The sequence below is a fragment of the Schistocerca gregaria genome, chromosome 11 (genome assembly GCF_023897955.1).
Source record: "Schistocerca gregaria isolate iqSchGreg1 chromosome 11, iqSchGreg1.2, whole genome shotgun sequence".
Taxonomy (NCBI): domain Eukaryota; kingdom Metazoa; phylum Arthropoda; class Insecta; order Orthoptera; family Acrididae; genus Schistocerca; species Schistocerca gregaria.
In genome coordinates this window covers 107226154-107250348 of record NC_064930.1, presented here as the reverse complement: position 1 = coordinate 107250348, position 24195 = coordinate 107226154, and the positions used below count along the sequence as shown (strand labels likewise).

Sequence of the window (24195 nt, the reverse complement as noted above, 5' to 3'; positions counted from 1 at the left end):
TTTAATACATGGTCTTCAGTGAAAAATCCAATATTGATTTTTTGTTTAAAAAGGTTTTGGCTATTTAGTTTCGAACATTACTATAATTTCGCAGTTCTTCCCGGATTATGGTAACAGCTGTAATATGGTGTGCTTTAGCTTAGAGCTAAAAACATCGGACGATGGCTTAAAAATCAGGAACTTGTCAGACCAATAAAACGTTAAACATACTACAGCTGAAGTTCAAAGAGCCGTATTCACTTAAGATTGTGCAGTAATCGTGTCATTCCAATACTCCCAGAGAAATATTGCGGTATAAAAATCGCATCTCCCCGGCGGGGAATCGAACCCCGGTCTCCCGCGTGACAGGCGGGGATACTGACCACTATACTACCGAGGATGCGCGGTATTCAGTGCTAACTACTATGTATTAATATTGAATTTGACTAATGATAAGACCACAATAATTGATATTCGTCAACGTAATAACCGGCTGCCACAAATTCGGAATCTTTGATTTACTCGTGCACAGATATGTTCGTGGGGCAGCGCGGGAAGGGTGCAATATTCTGTCAGCGGCTATTCGTCATTAATAAGATGAAGGCACGCTGTCGGAACTTTCGCGAGCTGATGCGGCAACGCACCTCTGTGGATATTCGCACATACAATCTTGTACAATATAAGGATGGGAAGAACCCACCGATTAAAGCCGATATCGACATTTTAGTTCTGAATAACCGATATTTATTGGTATTTGTTTGGTCTCTATTACAACAGTTGTTTTTTGTACTTTACTATTAGCAGAGCACAAAAAAATATCATTTAGCCATAGCAACAATTCTAAAATTTTTCTTTCAATATGCATTAGTTCGAAATTTTGCGGAAATATAGAAAATGGGAAAAGAGACCTGTGCTATTTTAATAACACTGCCGACAGAAAGGAGCAACAAACAGATGGCATGCTGAGACAATAATGTCTCTGTCATCATGTGGCGTGACCATAGAGCACATATATGTGGAGTGAACATTGCGTTCTGCGCATGTTGTCAAGGTCAACATTAAACCAGGATTGGCACGTGTTTTCGGGATTTCGCTCTCCGTGTGTGCTTTCCGCAGAGTTTGAAGTTTATAATATGAAGGGTTTTGTTGTGTTTTCACCGTTCTTGATAGTGTAATAGCGATGGTGAATTACTGTTGTTGCTAAGGGTGCAAAGACAAATATGTGAAAGGAGGGGTAGTAACTTTTATGGGTACATACCATGTAACTCTAATTATAGTTATCATATTAGTAAGAGACACTGTATATGTTTAAAAATTTCGAGACGTACTGTAATTAAGACTTGATTCTGTAGAACTATTTTTCTACGAATTTATAACTATGTAATAGATATTACTGCTCGTACAAAAGCTTACAAACAATCGCTTCCTCTTTTAAATTTGCTAGTGGAACCGAAAAGGGAATGGTTAGTTGTTTCAGCAAATACTATCCTCCATGCATTTATCAGTGACTTGTCGATTATGTATATAGATTTGAAAGACGGGAGACAGATAAATTCAATCGAGTGGGAGTCTGTAATTGTCTTCGCATAATATGTGTGCCCAAACCTTTTTGTTTACTATAAAGTTACAGTAGGAGACCATGTTAAGTGTGTCTAGCACACGGAGAATGATTATGTAAAGGTATGGCTCCAGAAAATGAGGAGTAATTTTGTCCCCACAAAATATTCCAAAGTATGTTCAAAACACTTTGAAGAGGAATGTTTAGACAGAGAAAAATTTGGACGTGTGTGGCTGAAGGTAGCTAATCAAAGTACACATTCATCTTCTTTGGTATATTTTACCTTCAATTTATTTTCCTCACCATTTGATTAAGAAGCGTAAAATATTAGTAAACATGCCTCCAAACTCTTTAATTTGTGTCACTTTCCACTTCCTTTAATAGTGTTATATGTGTTGACTGTTACATGACCAACTGTATTTGCTTTAGAGTACATTTATTCTCCGATCGCCTTTTCCCCCCCTTCTTACTCAGTCTAGTATTTATTTAATAAACTGGGCGCAAATACGTAAAATAAATACTTCAGAGTGTCAGCAGTAGGAAAAATTGTGCATTAGGTCGCAAAAACGAGAAAATAAATACGCAAAAATAGCAGAAAAAAACACGAATTAGCAGGGATATAATCGCTAATGTGTGGCAAATTCGGTGTTTTTCGGACACTTCCAAAAGTACCAGCGTACTGTCAAGTCGTTTTGCAAGACTATCACTGCAAAAATGTACGTCAGGCTCTGTAATACCATAAAGTGCCGTATCATACCGAAAACTACCAAAAATCGAGTGCATCTGAACTGTGACACCTGTCGCAAAGAAGCAGAATGCAATATCACTTGCCCTTAAAAGTTACGTAGCAGGTTTATTCCCGGTATCAAATGGATTCTGTTAAAATGTAAATAAATAATCCACGACACGTAACAAAAGAATCCGTCTATACTCAGGGATGTGGTGATATTCAAAATATACAGGGCGCTATAGCGACAAACACACGACGTCCCGAGAACACGTGACCAATGTATGTTGACAACATAAAATCTGTTCTGCGCATGTGAATGCTCACTCCAGAGATATTTACTCTATGGGCGTGACGTACGATAACACGAGACTTACCGCCATCTGTTCTGTACGTGGGTTTCTCACTGAGTTTGCCGGACAAAAAAGTTTTCTGGAAATGGTACCGCGACATAATGTATAAAACTACTGCTGCTGGTGAAAAAAAAAAAGAAAAGTTTCGGCCACGGTTTCAGCCTCCATCTTCTGGGTCTATAGTTTTATACATTATGACGCGGTACCAGAAAACTTTTATGTCGACTGACTGACCGCGGAAGCCTACGCAATTATACTTCTTGATTTGTTTCAAGAAATTAAAAGATTTGTCTGCCGTTTCTATGAAATAATAAAAGAGGAAGGAGATGGCGCTAAGACTAGAAAAAAAATATTTTAACACTTCATCGTTCACAGTATACAATAAAAGTAGAAAGTAGCTCACCTGCTGTCTCTGTCTACGTAACATGCTTTTATCCACTTATACCCCTTAAAAACGGACAAATTAATACGAAAAACAGAGTTCTTCAACGTCAGTTTTCAACTCTTCCCACTGATTGTTCGTAATGCTCAAATAGTGGTATCATCCCCCATTTCAACATAATTTTTCTGCAGAGTTTCAAAAAACTAGAATCAATAGGAGAACGCCGGTGATTTTTTCGTAGTGTACAACTTTTGTAATATTTTCAACCACTTCTCACTCTTCGAGAAGAGCAGCGAACAGTGGACGAACCAAGTTTTCTTTTATTTAATATTTTGATTGCATGTATCTTGAATGATTCAAATGGCTCTGAGCACTATGGGACTAAACGTCTTAGGTCATCAGTCGCCTGGAACTTAGAACTACTTAAACCTAACTAACCTAAGGACATCAGACACATCCATGCCAGAGGCAGGATTCGAACCTGCTACTGTAGCAGTCCCGCGGTTCGGGACTGAAACGCCTAGAACCGCACGGCCACAGCGGCCGGCCGTATCTTGAATCTGTTGTTGTTGTTGTGGTCTTCAGTCCTGAGACAGCTCTCCATGCTACTCTATCCTGTGCAAGCTTCTTAATCTCCCAGTACCTACTGCAACCCACATCCATCTGAATCTACTTAGTCTATTCATCTCTTGGTCTCCCTTTACGATTTTTACCCTGCACGCTGCCCTCCAATACTAAACTGGCGAAGTAACATAAGATTTCACAACTAAATTGGTGATCGCTTGATGCCTCAGAACATGTTCTGCCAAACGATCCCATACTATAGTCACGTTGTGTCACAAACTCCTCCCCAATTCTATTCATATCTCCTCATTAGTTATGTGATCTACCCATCTAATCTTCAGCATTCTTCTGTAGCGTTTATCGTCCATGTCTCACTTCCATACATGGCTACACTCCATACAAATACTTTCAAAAACGACTTCCTGACACTAAAATCTATACTCGATGTTAACAAATTTCTCTTCTTCAGAAACTCTTTCCTTGCCATTGCCAGTCTACATTTCATATCCTCTCTACATCGACCATCATCAGTTATTTTGCTCCCCAAATAGGAAAACTCCTTTACTACTTTAAATGTCTCATTTCCATCACCCGACTTAATTCGACTACATTCCATTATACTCGTTGTGCTTTTGTTGATGTTCATCTTATATCCTCCTTTCAAGACACTGTCCATGCCGTTCAACTGCTCTTCCAAATGCTTTGCTGTCTCCGACAGAATTACTGTGTTATTGGCAAACCTCGAAGTTTTTATTTCTTTCCTTTACTGCTTGCTCAATATACAGATTGAATAACATCGGGGAGAGGTTGCAACACTGTCTCACTCCCTTCCCAACCACTGCTTCCCTTTCATGTCCTTCGACTCTTATAACTCCCATGTGGTTTCTGTACAAATTGTAAATAGCCTTTCGCTCCCTGTATTTTACCCCTGCCACCTTCAGAATTTAAAAGAGACTATTCCAGTCAGCATTTTCAAAAGCTTTCGCTAAGTCTACAAATGCTGGAAACGTAGGTTTGCCTTTCCTTAATCTATCTTCTAAGATAAGTCGTAGGGTCAGCATAGCCTCACGTGTTCCAATATTGCTACGGAATCCAAACTGATCTTCCCAGTTTTTTCATTCGTCTGTAAAGAATTCGTGTTACTGTTTTGCAGCCGCGACTTTTTAAATTGATAGTTCGGCAATTTTCACACCTTTCAACACCTCCTTTCTTTGGGATACGAATTATTATATTCTTCTTGAAGTCTGAGGGTATTTCGCCTGTCTCATACATTTTGCTCGCTAGATGGTAGAGTTTTGTCAGGACTGGCTCTCCCAAGGCTGCCAGTAGTTCTAATGGAATGTGGTCTACTCCCGGGGCCTTGTTTCGACTCACGTTTTTCAGTTCTCTGTCAAACTCTTCACGTAATATCATATCTCCCATTTCATCTTCATCTATATCCTCTCCCATTTCCATAATATTGCCCTCAAGTACATCGCCCTTGTATAGACTCTCTATATACTCCTTCCACCTTTCTGCTTTCCCTTCTTTTCTTAGCACTTGGTTTCCATCTAAGCTCTTGATATTCATACAAGTGGTTCTCTTTTCTCCAAAGGTCTCTTTAATTTTCCGGTAAGCAGTATCGATCTTACCCCTCGCGAGATAAACCTCTACATCCGTACATTTGACCTCTAGCCATCCCTGCTTAGCCATTTTGTACTTCCTGTCGCCGGCCGCGGTGGTCTCGCGGTTCTAGGCGCGCAGTCCGGAACCGTGCGACTGCTACTGTCGCAGGTTCGAATCCTGCCTCGGGCATGGATGTGTGTGATGTCCTTAGGTTAGTTAGGTTTAAGTAGTTCTAAGTTCTAGGGGACTGATGACCACAGCAGTTGAGTCCCATAGTGCTCAGAGCCATTTGAACCATTTTTTTTTACTTCCTGTCGATCTCATTTTTGAAACGTTTCAGTTCCTTTTTGCCTGCTTCATTTACTGCTTTTTTGTATTTTCTCCTTTCATCAGTTAAATTTAATATTACTTCTGTTACCCAAGGATTTCTACTAGCCCTCGTCTTTTTACCTACTTGATCCTCTGCTGCCTTCACTACTTCATCCCTCAAAGCTACCCATTATTCTTCTACTGTATTTCTTTCCCACATTCCTGTCAGTTGTTCCCTAATGCTCTCCCTGAAACTCTGTACAACCTCTGGTTCTTTCACTTTATCCAGGTCCCATCTCCTTAAATTCCCATCTTGAAAGTAAGAGACCTAAATTTTTTCAAAGTTTGTTCGATTTCAACCTTTATTACAGTAAACAGTAGGAATAAAGAAACGAAAATCGGTCATTTCAGATGCCGTTTGTCCTGAGCCGTTTTAACAGTCAGGAGACCAAACTGGCGTTGAAAAAACCGGTATACCCGAAAAACTGTTCTTATAGCACTTTCGTGTGAGTGCAGCCCAAGCGACAAAAGAAGCCGCTAGGGGGCGCCAGACGGTAAGGTTTGTATACACTGAGGTGCCACGTCATGGGAAAGCAATATGCACATAAGCAGGTGGCGGTAGTATCGCTTACACAAGGTATGAAAGGGCAGTGAGTCTCAGTGGAAACTGTTTGGCTTTTGCTAATGATCTGGCACTCATTGCAAATAATATTGACGAAGCTAAGGTTCAAGTGTCCAGCTTACAATCAATTGCTGCTAAGACTGGCCTAAAAATAGCGTTTAACAAAACTGAATTTATCACCAACATCAAACACGCGCCTCCTCATATTGAAATACAACAAGAGAAAGTCAAGCAATCGAAGAAATTTAAATATCTTGGAGAAAGAATTACACCTGACGGTTCAGAATATGCGACAGTAGAAAGTAGGTGTTCTAAACTAGAAGGTGCTTTTCATCTGTGCAAAGGCTGATACAAAATCAAAAGCCTGTCGTGAAACCTGAAACTTTGTAATTGTTGTTGTTGTTGTGGTGGTGGTCTTCAGTCCAGAGACTGGTTTGATGCAGCTCTCCATGCTACTCCATCCTGTGCAAGCTTCTTCATCTCCCAGTACCTACTGCAACCTACATCCCTCTACGGTTTTTACCCTCCACGCTGCCCTCCAATACTAAATTTGTGATCCCTTGATGCCTCAGAACATGTCCCACCAACCGGTCCCTTCTTCTAGTAAAGTTGTACCACAAACTCCTCTTCTCCCCAATTCTATTCAATACGTCTTCATTAGTTATGTGATCTACCCACCTAATCTTCAGCATTATGCTGTAGCACCACATTTCGAAAGCTTCTTTTCTCTTCTTGTCCAAACTATTTATCGTCCATGTTTCACTTCCATACATGGCTACACTCAATACAAATACTTTCAGAATCGACTTCCTGACACTTAAATCAATACTCAATGTTAACAAAGTTCTCTTCTTCAGAAACGCTTTCCTTGCCATTGCCAGTCTACATTTTATATCCTCTCTAATTCGACCATCATCAGTTATTTTGCTCCTCAAATAGCAAAACTCCTTTAAGTGTCTCATTTCCTAATCTAATTTCCTTAGCATCGCTCCTATTTAATTCGACTACATTCCATTATCCTTGTTCTGCTTTTGTTGATGTTCATCTTATACCCTCCTTTCAAGACACTGTTCATTCCCTTCAACTGCTCTTCCAAGTCCTTCGCTGTCTCTGATAGAATTACAATGTCATTGGCGAACCTCAAAGTTTTTATTTCTTCCCCACAAATTTTAATACCTACTCCGAACTTTTCTTTCGATTCCTTTACTGCTTGTTCAATATACAGATTGAATAGGATTGGGGAGAGGCTACAACCCTGTCTCACTCCGTTCCCAACGACTGCTTCCCTTTCATGTCCCTCGACCCTTATAACTGTCATTTGGTTTGTGCACAAATTGTAAATAGCCTTTCGCTCCCTGTATTTTACCCCTGCCACCTTCAGCATTTGAAAGAGAGTAATCCAGTCTACATTGTGAAAAGCTTTCTCTAAGTCTACTAATGCTAGGAACGTTGGTTTTCATTTTCTTAACCTTTCTTCTAAGATAAGTCGTAGGGTCATATTGCCTCTCGTGTTCCAACATTTCTACGGAATCCAAACTGATCTTCCCCTAGGTCAGATTCTACCAGTTTTTCCATTCGTCTGTAAAGAATTCGCGTTAGTATTTTGCAGCTGTGACTTATTTACCGTAATTAGACCGTCAGCTTTGTATGCATCAGAATGTTTAAACATGACAAAGAAAGGACCACTGTGAAAACTTGGAATAAAGTACTGGAAAATTTTGAGGAAAATGCTTGGCCCTATCAAAGAAAACGGAGAACTCCGTCGAAGACACAACTGTGAATTATACGAACATAAGAAGGCATGAGGAAGTGGAGAATGATGTTTTTTGGTCACCTGTAAAGAATGAACCCGCAAAGAGTTACACATCGCATACATTCATCAATTTCAAAAACAAAATCGTATTCAAAATGGGCAAGCCAAGTTAAAAAGGATTTACAGGAAGCTGAAATTTCATTTGATGACATTCAGTTTTCAGAGAAAAAGTCAAAATTACTAGAAACCTTAGTTCGCTTACTACGCGAGTTCCACGGCCTGCCTGCAAATGGACAAAACAGAGGAAAGAAGTTCAGTCAGCCAAGACGGAAATCTAGTGGCAAAAGAGGTAAACACAATCACGGAAGAGATAAAAATCTTCGTAGTCCATAGCAGGCCGAAGCGATAGGAGAAAAGGAGGAGGCAGAAATGAATGTGGGACGTATGAGGAACGTATCCGCTCCGACAGTGCAGCGAAATTTGGTGTTAATGGGCTATGGCAGCAAGCGAGCGACGAGAGGGTCTTTCCTAAAGCCGTCGGCACACAGACCGTGCATGTCACATGTGACTGAACACTTCCTGTTTCCTTAAATAACGTAACTATCCGGCAGACACTTGGATGATGTCGTCCAGGATACCGAGCAGCATACATAGCACACGCCCGTTGGGCATTTTGATCACAATAGCCATACACGATATCGACCATTTTCGCAATCGGTAAACGGTCCATTTTAACACGGGTAATGTATCACGAAGCAAATACCGTCCGCACTGGCGGAATGTTACGTGGTACCACGCACTTATACGTTTGTGACTATTATAGCGCCATCTATCACAAAGCGAAAAAACTGGTCCAACTAAAACATTAATATTTCTTTACGTACTACTCGAATATGTAATAAAAATGTAGGTTCCTACTTTTTAAAAAACGCATTTAGACGAGTTTCGTTCTTTGTAGTTTTTTGTTTGACGCTTATTTCGTGAGATATCTGGCCCGGTCACGATCAATGGTCAACCCTGTATAGTCAATTTATGGGTGTCTATCATACTGCATGAACGAGGAACGTCAGCTTCTTATGTGTATGAGAAAACGTACCACGACAGCTGTATCTTGAGAATGCCTTTATTCTATCACATGTCTGATTTCGATGGTACATTACCGTTACCCTCGCCCCACCAATTAGAGACAACACGGTGTCGATTGTAGACTCCTGACGAAATTAGCCTACGTGCGCTAGTAAGTTCACTGAGGCTTTTTGCGAATGATGCTGTAGTATATCGAGAGGTTATAACAATGGAAAATTGTACTGAAATGCAGAAGGATCTGCAACGAATTGACGCATGGTGCAGGGAATGGCAATTGAATCATCAATGTAGACAAGTGTAATGTGTTGCGAATGCACAGAAAGAAAGATTCTTCATCATTTAGCCAAAATATAGCAGGTCAGCAACTGGAAGCAGTTAATTCCATAAATTATCTGGGAGTACGCATTAGGAGTGATTTAAAATGGAATGATCATACAAAATGAATCGTCGGTAAAGCACATGCCAGACTGAGATTCATTGGAAAAACCCTAAGGAAATGCAATCCGAAAACAAAGGAAGTAGGTTACAGTACACTTGTTCGCCCACTGCTCGAATACTGCTCAGCAGTGTGGGATCCGTACCAGATAGGGTTGATGGAAGAGATAGAGAAGATCCAACGGAGAGCAGCGCGCTTTGTTACAGGGTCATTTAGTAAGCGCGAAAGCGTTACGGAAATGATGGATAGACTCCAGTGGAAGACTCTGAAAGAGAGACACTCAGTAGCTCGGTACGGGCTCTTGTCGAAGTTTCGAGAACATACCTTCACCGAGGAGTCGAGCAGTATATTGCTCCCTCCTACGTATATCTCAGGAAGAGACCATGAGGATAAAATCAGAGAGATTAGAGCCCACACAGAAGCATACCGACAATCCTTCTTTCCACGAACAATACGAGACTGGAATAGAAGGGAGAACCGATAGAGGTACTCAGGGTACCCTCCGCCACACACTGTCAGGTGGCTTGCGGAGTGTAGATGTAGATGTAGACATCAAATACTCTTTTGGCAGTGGTCAGGCCTGAGGAAGGCGGAAAGGTGCCGCCGAAATTAGGCATGTGGTAGAATAAAGACATTCTCAAGATATGGTTGTGGTGGTACTTTCTGTCATTAAAAAAAAAAAAAAAAACGAAGAGAGAGAGAGAGAGAGAGAGAGAGAGAGAGAGAGAGAGAGAGAGAGAGATGATTATTATTTTCGCTAAACAGTTGGAACGAATGTGATTAAAAATTTTATCAATTTGTTATTTGTGCATAGCATAGGCTGTCCTTCGTCCACGGGTTGTGAAACGTAAGTTATTTTTCTTTTCTGCCAGTGTTTCGACGAGACACCCAGCCGCCTTCTTCAGGTGCAGCGAGTTCTTCTGTTACGTGTTCTGGCAGCCTGATCTCCGAACAACGTCATAACTACAGCTGGTCTCACGCCGCTTTTTATAGCCGCCTTCGATTCCCGACGCCCACTACGTCATTCGATGCTCTTTTGTTTTTCACAGCTCGCGCTGATATCCATTGAAACGAAAAGTCCCTCGGCGTTTTCCCAGCTCTGGTGGGTGTGATGGCCGGCGAGATTTAAACAAATCGAGTGCCGCTTCCAAAGCAGTATTTAAATCGACACCTGCGTCCATGTTTTCTTGGTTGTATGACTGTTTTCTTGGTTGTCTGACATCTGTATTTCGGTAGATACTTTAATTACGCTGTCCCACAAACTTCGCGTTTGCACACCTATACTTTCTCCTCGCGTTTCGTTTCGTGATTACATTCGAGGCAGGTCTCGGCGGCAGCTGATTTGCTTCATTGTTTTATACTGTGTTATCACAAGAATTGACCTGATGTAAACATTACACCATGTATTCTTCTGCGTTTGCTTGAATCTAATTGGATTTCGTTGCACGCGGAGCGGAAACCAAGCTGTGACGAGTACAGTCAAGCTTGACAATAGGTATAAGCTACACAGGGTGTTACAAAAAGGTACGGCCAAACTTTCAGGAAACATTCCTCACACACAAATGAAGAAAATATGTTATGTGGACATGTGTCGAGAAACGCTTAATTTCCATGTTAGAGCTCATTTTAGTTTCTTCCACCAATGGAGCACGTTATCACGATTTCATATGGGATACTCTACCTGTGCTGCTAGAACATGTGCCTTTACAAGTACGACTCAACATGTGGTTCATGCACGATGGAGCTCCTGCACATTTCAGTCGAAGTCTTCGTACGCTTCTCAACAACAGATTCGGTGACCGATGGATTGGTAGAGGTGGACCAATTCCGTGGCCTCCACGCTCTCCTGACCTCAACCCTCTTGACTTTCATTTATGGGGGCATTTGAAAGCTCTCGTCTACGCAACCCCGGTACCAAATGTAGAGACTCTTCATGCTCGTATTGTGGATGGCTGTGATACAATACGCCATTCTCCAGGGCTGCATCAGCGCATCAGGGATTCCATTCGACGGAGGGTGGATGCTCGTATCCTCGCTAACGGAGGACATTTTGAACGTTTCCTGTAACAAAGTGTTTGAAGTCACGCTGGTACGTTCTGTTGCTGTGTGTTGCTCTTCCATGATTAATGTGATTTGAAGAGAAGTAATGAAATGAGCTCTAAATATGGAAAGGAAGCGTTTCCGGACACATGTCCACATAACATATTTTCTTTCGTTGTGGGTGAGGGATGTTTCCTGAAAGTTTGGCCATACCTTTTTGTAGCACCCTGTATATACTGTGCTACACGCGCACATACACTCAGCGGTTAATACGGGACAACAGCTTCAGCGGCGCATTTAACTACGGAGCGAAAAAACGCAACCAGCTGGTCCAACTAACCTGCAATGATGTGGGCAGCTGCACTTCAGACGTAAAAAGTGACGATCAGAGAAACAATACAGCTTCGAATGTCATTTAATTGTTAAAGGGAATGAAATAATATTCTCAAAAACTCCAACACTACCCCACGCTTCTTACGTGACCAGACGGAAAGCAGTAAAATTCTCTCGTCCTTACCTAACATAGTATTCTAATTACAAACAAAAATGGTGAAAATCCTGACTTAAGCACAGGATAATTTATCTGAGGGAGCAATGTGTGACTCAAAAGCGTATTTCAGGGATTTCGCCGTATTGTTGAATACTGACGCCACTGAAGGTATTAATTACAGTCTTGTAATCTCTTAGGTCCTTCCTTATCTGAATCCTAGAAATATGTTCCAGCTCTGGAACTGTCATCTACTACGTTGATAACGAGTCGATAAACAACAGATTCCACGAAGCCACACAGCCGTCCCATTTTCTCCGCTTCTTTTGTCACATGCCGTTCTATGACCCAACAGCGTTCGGCAGTGACGTGTGAAAAAGCGTGCGTTAGTTCCATTACGCCTGACAGCTTAACAGTATCGTTATTTCTAGCGACAAATCCCTTAACTTAGCTCTAGATCAATTCCGTTGGATTTATACATAATCGTGCAGCGGCAAACGTAAAAATGCAGCATTTGTATGGTGTGCTCAATGCTGTGAAAATAATTGTTTGTCATGTTTATACGACACTTTGTCACTCTGGTTCGTGTGAGACTACATCTGTGGTACGAAACAATGGACAAAGCCAAAATTATTTCTTTTTTGCCCTAAAAAATTAAACTGTTATGTTTTCTTAAATTGTTGTTGTTGTTGTGGCCTTCAGTCCAGAGACTGGTTTGATGCAGCTCTCCATGCTACTCTATACTGTGCAAGCTGCTTCATCTCCCAGTACCTACTGCAACCTACATCCTTCTGAATCTGCTCACTGTATTCATCTCTTGGTCTCCCTCTATGATTTTTAACCTCCACGCTGCCCTCCAATGCTAAATTTGTGATCCCTTGATGCCTCAGAACATGCCCTACCGACCGGTCCCTTCTTCTAGTCAAGTTATGCCACAAACTCCTCTTCTCCCCTATTCTATTCAGTACCACCTCATTAGTTATGTGATCTACCCATCTAATCTTCAGCAGTCTTCTGTAGCACCGCATTCCGAAAGCCTCTATTCCCTTCTTGTCCAAACTATTTGTCGTCCACGTTTCACTTCCATACATGGCTACACTCCATACAAATACTTTCAGAAACGACTTCCTGACACTTAAATCTATACTCGATGTTAACAAATTTCTCTTCTTCAGAAACGCCTTCCTTGCCATTGCCAGTCTACATTTTATATCCTCTCTACTTCGACCATCATCAGTTATTTTGCTCCCCAAATAGCAAAACTCCTTTACTACTTTAAGCGTCTCATTTCCTAATCTAATTCCGTCAGCATCACCCGACTTAATTCGACTACATTCCATTATCGTCGTTTTGCTTTTGTTGATGTTCATCTTATACCCTCATATCAAGACGCTGTCGTTTTCGTTCAAGTGCTCTTCCAAGTCCTCTGCAGTCTCTGACGGAATTACAATGTCATCGGCAAACCTCAAAGTAACCATGTAGATGTAGGTGCAGAAAAAAATCAAATGAACAATTTAGATACTAGACGAAATGGCATTTACCAGGAACATTTAAATGACAATAGCTTAATTTTCAAATGGTTCAAGTGGCTGTGAGCACTATAGGACTTAACTTCTGACGTCACCAGTGTCCTAGAACTTAGAACTAGTTAAACCTAACTAACCTAAGGACATCGCACACATCCATGCCCAAGGCACGATTCCAACCTGCGGCCGTAGCGGTCGGGCACCTCGAGACTGTAGCGCCTAGAACCGATCGGCCACTCCGGCCCGCCCTTAATTTTCATTAATGAATTAATCCATTGGCCACTAGTTCCAATCTGTTGATAAACACTAGTTCTATAATATCGTGGTGTGCGAGTAATAGACGGAAAGTCATCGAGCAAAACAGAAGTAATATCCAGCGTTCCCCAAGGATGTGTTACAGGCCCTCCATTGTTCCTGATCTATATTAACGACGTAGGAGACCATCTGAGCAGCAGTCTTAGATTGTTTGCAGATGATGCTGTCATTTACACTCTTGTAAAGTCATCAGATGATGAAAACGACTTGCAAAATGATTTAGATAATATATCTGTATGGTGCGAAAAGTGGCAATTGACCCTGAATAAGGAAAAGTGTGAAGTTATTCACGTGAGTACTAAAAGAAATCAGCTAAATTTAGATTACGCGATAAGTCACACAAATCTGAAGGCTGTAAATTCAACTAAATACTTAGGGAACTCAGTTACAAATAACCTAAATTGGAACGATCACATAGATAATATTGTGGCTAGAGCACACCAAAGACTGCGATTCATTGGCAGAACACTTGGAAGGTGCAACATGTCTACTAAAGAGACTGCTTACACCACGCTTGTCCGCCCTATTCTGGAGTACTGCTGCGCGGTGTGGGATCCGCATCAGGTGGGACTGACGGATGACATCGAAAAAGTACAAAGAAGGGCAGCTCGTTTTGTGTTATCGCGAAATAGGGGAGATGGCGTCACAGACATGATACGTGAATTGGTGCGGGAATCATTAAAACAAAGACTTTTTCGTTGCGACGGGATCTTCTCATGAAATTTAAATCACCAGTTTTCTCCTCCGATTGCGAAAACATTCTGTTGGCACCCACCTACATAGGGAGAAATGATCATCACGATAAAATGAGAGAAATCAGGGCTCGCACGGAAAAATTTAAGTGCTCGTTTCTCGCGCGCGCCGTTTCGAGAGTGGAACGATGGAGAGACAGCATGAAGGTTGTTCGTTGAACCCTCTGCCAGGCACTTTATTGTGGATAGGAGAGTAATCACGTGGATGTAGATTTAGATGGCAGTTTCTTGGGCTCTCCGGTGTACTTAGGCGCTGCGCGGCAGCCTTCGCGCCGACACCGTGGCAATCAGCAGTAATGGCCGCCCACGCCGTGGAGGCGAGAGCGGGCCCGGCTTATCCGTGGAGTCTGCTGGCCGCACGTCGGCAGTGCTGTCGCAGCAGAAGCTCCCTCCATCACGGGTGCTTAATTACAGCCTGCAGGTAGCCACGGAGCGCCGGGAAAAGACTGCTTCCTGGAAACCCCGGCCGCCGTCCTTATCTGCCCTGCCGGACCTTCCAGGAAGTCGTCAAACCAGCGGCGTAGTCGCAGTGTGCGTTTCCTCTCGCCTCCGTTCACAGCTTTAACTTAGCTTTCACGATTTGGCACTCGGGCGGTTATCATATCGTGGGAAATGTGCAAACGTACACAGCCCGACAAGACAGCGACGCACACAGGAAGTAGACAGCGAAGCGAGTCTTCACGAATAGAGTGTATCTGTACACTATTGCCCATTAAAATTGCTACACCGTCAAGATGATAAACGGGTATTCATTGGACAAATATATTATACTAGAACTGACATGTGATTACATTTTTACGCAATTTGGGTGCGTAGATCCTGAGAAATTAGTACCCAGAACGGCCTTGATACGCCCGGGCATTGAGTCAAACAGAGCTTGGATGGCGTGTACAGGTACAGCTGCCCATGCAGCTTCAACACGATACCACAGTTCATCAAGAGTAGTAACTGGCGTATTGTGACGAGCCAGTTGCTCGGACACCATTGATCAGACGTTTTCAATTGGTGAGAGATCTGGAGAATGTGCTGGCCAGGGCAGCAGTCGAACATTTTCTGTATCCAGAAAGGCCCGTACACGACTTGCAACATGCGGTCGTGCATTATCCTGCTGAAATGTAGGGTTTCGCAGGGATAGAATGAAGGGTAGAGCCCCGGGCGTAACACATCTGAAATGTAACGTCCACTGTTCAAAGTGCCGTCAATGCGAACAAGAGGTGACCGAGACGTGTAACCAATGGCACCCCATACCATCACGCCGTGTGATACGCCAGTATGGCGATGACGAATACACGCTTCCAATGTGCGTTCACCGCGATGTCGCCAAACACGGATGCGACAATCGTGATGCTGTAAACAGAACCTGGATTCATCCGAAAAAATGACGTTTTGCCATTCGTGCACCCAGGTTCGTCGTTGAGTACACCATCACAGACGCTCCTGTCTGTGATGCAGCGTCAAGGGTAACCGCAGCCACGGTCTCCGAGCTGATAGTCCGTGCTGCTGCAAACGTCGTCAAACTGATCGTGCAGATGGTTGTTGTCTTGCAAACGTCCCCATCTGTTGACTCAGTTATCGTGACGTGGCTGCACGATCCGTTACATCCGTGCGGATAAGATGCCTGTCATCTCGACTGCTAGTGATACGAGGCCATTGGGATCTAGCACGGCGTTCCGTATTACCCTCCTGAACCCACCGATTCCATATTCTGCCAACAGTCATTGGATCTCGACCAACGCGAGCAGCAATGTCGCGATACGATAAACCGCAATCGCGATAGGCTAGAATCCGACCTTTATGAAAGTCGGAAACGTGATGGTACTCATTTCTCCTCCTTACACGAGGCATCACAACAACGTTTCACCAGGCAACGCCGGTCAAGTGCTGTTAGTGTATGAGAAATGGGTTGTAAACTTTCCTCATGTCAGCACGTTGTAGGTGTCGCCACCGGCGCCGACCCTGTGTGAATGCTCTGAAAAGCTACTCATTTGCATATCACAGTCGGTTAAATTTCGCGTCTATAGCACGTCATCTTCGTGGTGTAGCAATTTTAATGGCCAGTAGTGTAATAAAATGGGAGTGGAATCCCATATAAACAAAGTGATTGGATATTTCATTATTTCTAAAATAACAGTTTCTCGCCAAGAATTTCGTACAGCACCAATATAAACGGATTCCCGACGTACGTGATGTTTTCTGCGCAGGGGACAGAATATAGAGAAGATTGCAGGTTGGTGAACATTTATTAGAACTGTGGTGTCCCCTGAGGGCGGTGGAAGCACAGAGCCATCTTGCTTGTGCTGCAATCTGTGTACAAATGAGATCACTGACACCTCCTCTGTGGTAACACAGAGGAGGTATGAAGGAGTGGGAATTTTTATTTTTGAGAAAAGGGGTTTTCATACGCACACATAAACTGTCTATTCATAAAGTCTCTCCGCAGTGCTGTATGCTTGTTAGCAGTGCGTGCCGTATGCCGCAGTGAATATACCGAAATGAAACGCAATATTCATTTTTACTTACAAATTTTCACATTAAATGTTGAAAGTGCCCCACCTGTTGTTGAATACACAATTCAATTCGTCTAATAATGTTTCCAAACACAAGCTGTAAGATTTCTTCTGTAACAAAATGGTTCAAATGGCTCTGAGCACTATGGGACTTAACTTCTGAGGTCATCACTCCCCTAGAACTTAGAACTACTTAAACCTAGCTAACATAAGGACATCACACAACACCCAGCCATCACGAGGCAGAGAATATCACTAACCCCGCCGGGAATCGAACCCGGGAACCCGGGCGTGGGAAGCGAGAACGCTACCGCACGATCACGAGCTGCGGATTTTCTGTAACAGAAGCAGTGAAAGTGGATGTTGCAGTTTTCACTTCGTCGATGGATTTTGGACTGTTTTTATAGACAGTTGCTTTCGCTGCACCCCAGAAGAAAACGTGAGGTGGTGTTAGGTTAGACGATAGTGGAGGCCAAAGTCCTTCTGAAATTAAGCGATCACCAAAACATCAGCATGCAGTGACATAGAAACACGAGCTGTATGCGCGGTTGCATCATCTTGTAGAAAGTAACTGTTCAGTATTTCTCTTAACACAAGTTCTCCTATGAATGGGTAGAGGATATCACTGCAGTATCGTTGTGCGTTTATTGGATCGTTGAAAAATACGGGACCCACAATCCGACGTCTAGAAATTGCAATCCGAACCCCTATTTTCACAGAATGAAGTGGTTCCTCATGAATACACAACGGATTTGCAGTACTCCACATACGAGAATTTTGCGAGTTCATGTACCTTGATAAGTGAAGCCACGCCTCATCAGTGAAAAACGTTTCATTAAGAATATCCCTTCCATTTCGTTGAACGAAATTTTTGAACCATTGACAATAATGCAGTCTCTTGCCACGATCAGTATCTTTCAGTTCTTGCACGGCTGTCACTTTGTACGGGAAAAGTTCTAATTTTGTCCTTACACCTGTGTGGGCCTTTCCGACACTTACATCGATTTCCTGGGCGAGTTTTCTTACGGACTTGTTCGGACTCGTGGAAATTTTATCGGAAACATCGAGTAGTTTAACCTCAGACAAAACGCTAGGACGACCACTTCTCTGAACCCGTACTTCGAAATTTGTTAATCAAATCTCGCACAGTATCGCGGTGTGGGAGTGTTGTGTCCGGGAAAACTGAATTAAATGTTTGACAAACTGAAACTGTGCATTTACGCCCAGCTTTGAACACTGGTTCGAGTAAAAGCACACGTTCTTGAGTGGTTAGCATTTTAACAGTGACAAAAACGAAACTAGCGAACAACGGAACTAACTTAAACGCTCACGTCAACACGTAACGACACGCAACCAACGATGCTGCTGACGCTGGCTGAGATAAACGAAGCAGTGGAACGTTGTGAGAGTCCACTTGAAGGGAAGTAACCCAGGCAGGCGAACAATCATACGGCACTGCGGAGAGACTTTCTGAAGACGCCTTATCGCCTTCTCAATCTCTCCCTCTCACTCTCCCTTTATCAACTTGCCGTATGTTATCTGCGATCCTTCCCATTAAAGTGCGCGTCATTTATGACGGCGGCCGAGTTTAGGTTCGTTCTGCGCATCTGATGTCACAAAACACAGTCAGCCAATGAACAGAGAACGACGTTGGCAGAGCTCAGACTGCAGAGCACAGCACGGGCGAGTGGCTTCAGTTTTAGAAACGTTCAGTCATAAATAAAGTAATTGAACAAAAGCAATGTCTTGATAGCAGACTTTCTTTTATAGAAAGTTTGGAAAAAGCATTCTTTATACCAATTGCTTCATATTCTATTAATTAATTAAACCAAAGAAGCAATAAGCCTCCTAATTAAGGCGAAAGCAAGGAAAGGTGTTTGTATCATTCTCACGAACTGCTTTTTCGCAGTAAAGAACAGCGGTAATTGTTTATTTCCTATTGTACTTCGACGAAGCGTGAGTAATTCATAGTCATACAAACAGTGTTTGTCGGGATTTTGCGATATGTTTTAAAGTCCTCCAGGAGGAATATTTTATGACGAGCTGTGTTAGCGCAGTGATAAAAGTGTATGTCTGGAAAGTGAAAGGTTCTGAGTTCAAGCCCTGCTTGGTGCTTAATATTTTCTTTCTTTAAAAACAATATCGAAGTGTCTTACTTCATGAATTTTATTCGTTGGAATTTAATTTTGTGAAATTTCTAGTGGCAACAAAAATCGACCATATGGAAAGTATACGCTATGTACTTTTACCTCTGCAAACACTTCAAAATTTCGTGCAATAACTGCGTTGACATCGAAACAAAATTAAGTCATTTATGGGGGGGGGGAACGTAACAGTCAAGAAGATGTGTAAAAATCAAATTTTTGGGCCAAATAGTTTTTGTGCAGTAGAATGATAAAGTGTGTCAAAACAGTGGGAACACCGTGTGTCTGCACAGGCGAGCAGTGCAGTGGTGAGAAAATCGCGCACAGCGCGGAATGCGGGGAGCACGTCTCTGTAGCAGCGAAAGGGTTTATGCGGCCGTGGCGGCTTTACTTCATAAACTGCGCGCTTCCCCCTAAACGCAAGTTTGCGAACTACCCTATACTATGGCGCTGGTTCTCTTGGCGCGTACAGCTGGCAACGCAGCAATCTCCCGCGTCTGGGCGAGCATGCGCGAACCGCCAAGATAAAAGAATTGAACTATAGTAGACTGATATCTTTTGTGTTCTGAGCATTGTTGTTTGATGTTCATTTTCGTCGTGGAGTAGATAACAACTGAGCAACGTATCCAACTGATAAAAAGTTACTACAAATGCAGTGAAAGTCCCACCTGCTCCACTGGAATCGTCAGTTCCGAAGTTGATCTGGAAGTTTGAGACCACAGGTTCTGTTCCAAACGTTAAGAAACTAGGATGATGGCATTCTGATCGAACACAAGAAAACACTGCTGTTGTGCGTGACAATCTGGACAATCTAGAACTGCTCGACCACAACGGCCGTCTTTGAATGTATCACCAAGTTCACTGCATGAAATCCTTTCAAAAGATCTGAAAATTCATGCGTATGAGATTCAACTTGTAGAAGGCTTCAGATCATGGAAAGAGACATCGATCTGCTCAGTGGGTCTTGGCTTGACAATCGGAGAACGAGAACTTAACAAAAAGAATAATTTTCTCAGATGAGGCACACATCCTCCTTGGTGAGTATGTCAATAGGGAGAACTGCAGACTTTGGGATAATGAAAATCAACGATAGACTGAGGAAGATGAGATACGTCCGCAACGCACGACTGTGTGATGTGGGTTCTGGGCAGGGCGAGAGATAGGCCGGTACTTTTTTGAAAATGATGACAGAGCTGTCGTCACTGTGAATGGCAACTGTTACGGAAACGTGCTTTCTGTTTGGTTTTTCCCTCATATCGATGAAAGTGGCGATTTTTAGTTTCAATGGTTTCAACAAGATCGTGCGACATGTCACACAATCCCGTGACACGAATGCTCTGCTAGTTCGTGCGATCTTACTCCTTTTTTTGTGGGGATTTGTGAAATCAAAAGTGTACGTGAACAAATGAAAACAATCCATCAATTGCAGGATGAAATTAAAAGGGTTATTAACGGCATCCCACCAGATGTTTGTCAACGCATCATCGACAACGCCAGTTGCCTGTTGTCGCGCGGCCTTGGGTGTTCATATGGAGGTGTACCACCCCACCCGTCACTTATCTGGTTTTGGTGTGTGTTCACCCCAGGTAATTGACTAACAGATCAACAGAGAGTGCAAAACTGCCGCAATGTCAGATAACGCAAAGTAGGTAATAAGGCCCTGTGACTCCTGATTGAACTGCGGTGGCAGTGTTGACATTGATTGATTCAGAATTGATCCCTTTTAATTATAAAGGGGTGCACATTGATGTTATATTCAGCTATTGAACACTACATGCAAATGTTGAACATAAAACTAGTTAAGAAAGGGATTTCAACTACTTGATTGAAAACAGATGCAGTCGATTAGCACAGATTTATTTTAACTCAAACCTTCAATCATCACATTACATGACTCTCCTAACAGGCAGTGGTAATAAATTGCGTTTGCGTGGAGTAAAGCGCGATAAATCAAAAGTAATTCCTATCGACTGACCCAATCGTAATGCGAAGTGCGAGAAGAATTCTACAATACACGGCCCATGAAACCCTAGTGGAAACTTTGCTGACTCGACCGACCTCGTGGTGCTACAAGGCTGCGCTCGTCTATTCACTCCTAGCTATCTTGCTCAGTACATAGCTCAACCAAAATTTTCTATCTCCGAGCTCAATCGTTCCGCTAGCTGAGTCCTAAACCACAGAGACGCTCACTCTCTCTCTGGCAAGCTGAGTAAAGAACGCTACGTCCGCACTCTAGGCAAGCTGGGAACGGAAGACCTCTATGGAGACTTCTCCCAGTCCGCTCTTCGCCTCGGTTTCCCCTCCAGCAAAATCACTTACGCCAATTGCAGCGCAAGTCGCATTAGTTCGCTTCCCAGCGCCGACCAATGCCTGCTCTGGGAAGTGAACAAATTCCCACAAAATTTCCCTTCCTCTCAACTTCTGCTATTTTGCTCCTCCCAGGCCTCCCATCAAGGGTAGCATCTGCACAAACATCAATTTTTCCGTAATTCTGACTCCCAGGAGAGTACTTCAAATTCCTCGGTCCTACGTACCCATCGGAGGCTGGCCTGTTTCATTCTGTCGGTCTTAAAACTGATTTACTTCAGACTCTGTGGAGCGTGAATTCAGCGTGAAGTTGCTATAGTCTTGACCACGCATATTTTGGCCTCTGTTGACTGCTCCACCATAGCTTTGCGCAGCTTTCTCGCATGACGACATTTATCAACAGGCGTACAAGCTCCCCGTCTGCTTCCCGGGTCGGGGTCAACCACGCATGCTGTCACTCATCTTAAGGCGGCTGAAGGCCGCGCCGCGTTACCACTTTCTCAGAGCTTCAGCTGCCCTAAGTTGCGTGTTGTCGCTTCCCTTCACTGCTCCCCAGCCACCCACGGTCAACTCTGAATACTTCCTTGTGATAAACTAGCCTCCAGTAAATCGATGCGTTTCCACAAAATTTTCATGTCGCGTGAATTACTTTAAAACCATCACCCGACATTAATTATAGCAATATGTCCGTACTATACCCTCTACAAGATGCTTGCCATCTTACAGAGGATATAATTTTTCATACATAAATGGGAGACGTCACTGAATGTGTTTGTAAAAAAGATTACTTTTTCAATAAATTTTGTATGTTCTATAGCACATTTATATTCGTCCCTACTTCCACGACACCCTCTACTACCTGAATCGGACCTGTTTTCACATCTGCTTCCACAATTTCAATCCTTTTGAGAATTCAGAAAGTCATTTTGCAGCCCCAAAACAGAAACGTCTGACTTGGCTGGTGAAATAAATAGAAATGCTGAGAAAAGAAAGCTAACAATCGATTATTGCATAAAACTGTCCATTGTTTTAGCTGTGTTACTCTCTTTCAGAAGTTGCAATACTGCATCCTCATTTAACCGGAGGCAGGCTACGAGTACTTTTAACTACACCATTCCTGTATTTACTGCTGTTGTGTTACCGAAATTTTGCTGGATGGAGGAATAGGGGCTGTGAAGTCTGGAGTATTGAGCTCGCTAAATTACCCATTGCTGGAGTGAGGTAAGAAACGTCAACTACAAGCTTAGGACGTTGAGTGGCTGAGATGTCGATTTCGAGACGTATCCTGAACTGCCGCAACGACGCTTAGAGCCGTGTGGGGTACCTGATGGATGTAACCGACGACTCTGCCGCTAAAGCAGAGTTATTGAACGCAGTTTTCCGAAATTCCTTCACCAGGGAAGACGAATGGAACATTCCAGAGTTTGAAACACGAACAGCTGCTAGCATGAGTTTCTTAGAAGTAGATACCTTGGGGGTTGCGTAGCAACTCAAATCGCTTGATACGGGCAAGTCTTCAGGTCCAGATTGTATACCGATTAGGTTCCTTTCACATTACTCTGACACAATAGCTCCCTACTTAGCAAACATACACCACCGCTCGCTCACCGATAGATCTGTACCGACAGACTGGAAAATTGCGCAGGTCGCACCAGTGTTTAACAAGGGTAGTTGGAGTAATCCATCGAACTACAGACCTATATCATTGACGTCGGTTTGCAGTAGGGTTTTGGAGCATATACTGTATTCAAACATTATGAATCACCTCGAAGGGAACGATCTATTGACACGTAATCAGCATGGCTTCAGAAAACATCGTTGTTGTGCAACGCAGCTAACTCTTTATTCGCACGAAGTAATGGCCGCTATTGACAGGGGATCTCAAGTTGATTCAGTATTTCTAGATTTCCGGAAAGGTTTTGACACCGTTCCTCACAAGCGACTTCTAATCAAGCTGCGGAGCTATGGGGTATCGTCTCAGTTGTGCAACTGGATTCGTGATTTCCTGTCAGGAAGGTCGCAGTTCGTAGTAATAGACGGAAAATCATCGACTAAAACTGAAGTGATATCAGGTGTTCCCCAGGGAAGCGTCCTGGGACCTCTGCTGTTCCTGTTTTATATAAATGACCTGGGTGACAATCTGAGCAGTTCTCTTAGGTTGTTCGCAGACTAGACGGTAAATTACAGCATCATAACGTCATCCGAAGACCAGTATCAGTTGCAAAGCGATTTAGAAAAGATTGCTGTACGGTGTGGCAGATGGCAGTTGACGCTAAATAACGAAAACTGTGAGGTGATCCATGAGAGTTCAAAAGAAATCCGTTGGAATTCGATTACTCGATAAATAGTACAATTCTCGAGGCTGTCAAATCAACTAAGTACCTGGGTGTAAAAATTACGAACAACTTCAGTTGGAAGGACCACATAGATAATATTGTCGGGAAGGCGAGCCAAAGGTTGCGTTTCATTGGCAGGACACTTAGAAGATGCAACAAGTCCACTAAAGAGACAGCTTACACTACACTCGTTCGTCCTCTGTTAGAATATTGCTGCGCGTTGTGGGATCCTTACCAGGTGGGATTGACGGAAGACATCGAAAGGGTGCAAAAAAGGACAGCTCGTTTTGTATTATCACGTAATAGAGGAGAGAGTGTGGCGGATATGATACGCGAGTTGGAATGAAAGTCATTAAAGCAAAGACGTTTTTCGTCGCGGCGAGATCTATTTACGAAATTTCAGTCAC

The 24195-nt window shown here is 43.0% G+C and overlaps 1 protein-coding gene and 1 non-coding gene across 5 annotated transcripts in view; both read right to left on the bottom strand.

Moving 5' to 3' along the window:
* LOC126295357 (serine/threonine-protein kinase OSR1) overlaps positions 1–24195 on the bottom strand; it is a 438167-nt gene that overhangs the window by 219256 nt on the left and 194716 nt on the right. The window lies entirely within an intron of this gene.
* Positions 308–379, bottom strand: Trnad-guc (transfer RNA aspartic acid (anticodon GUC)). The gene has a single exon. It is a non-coding gene; the product is annotated as a tRNA-Asp (tRNA).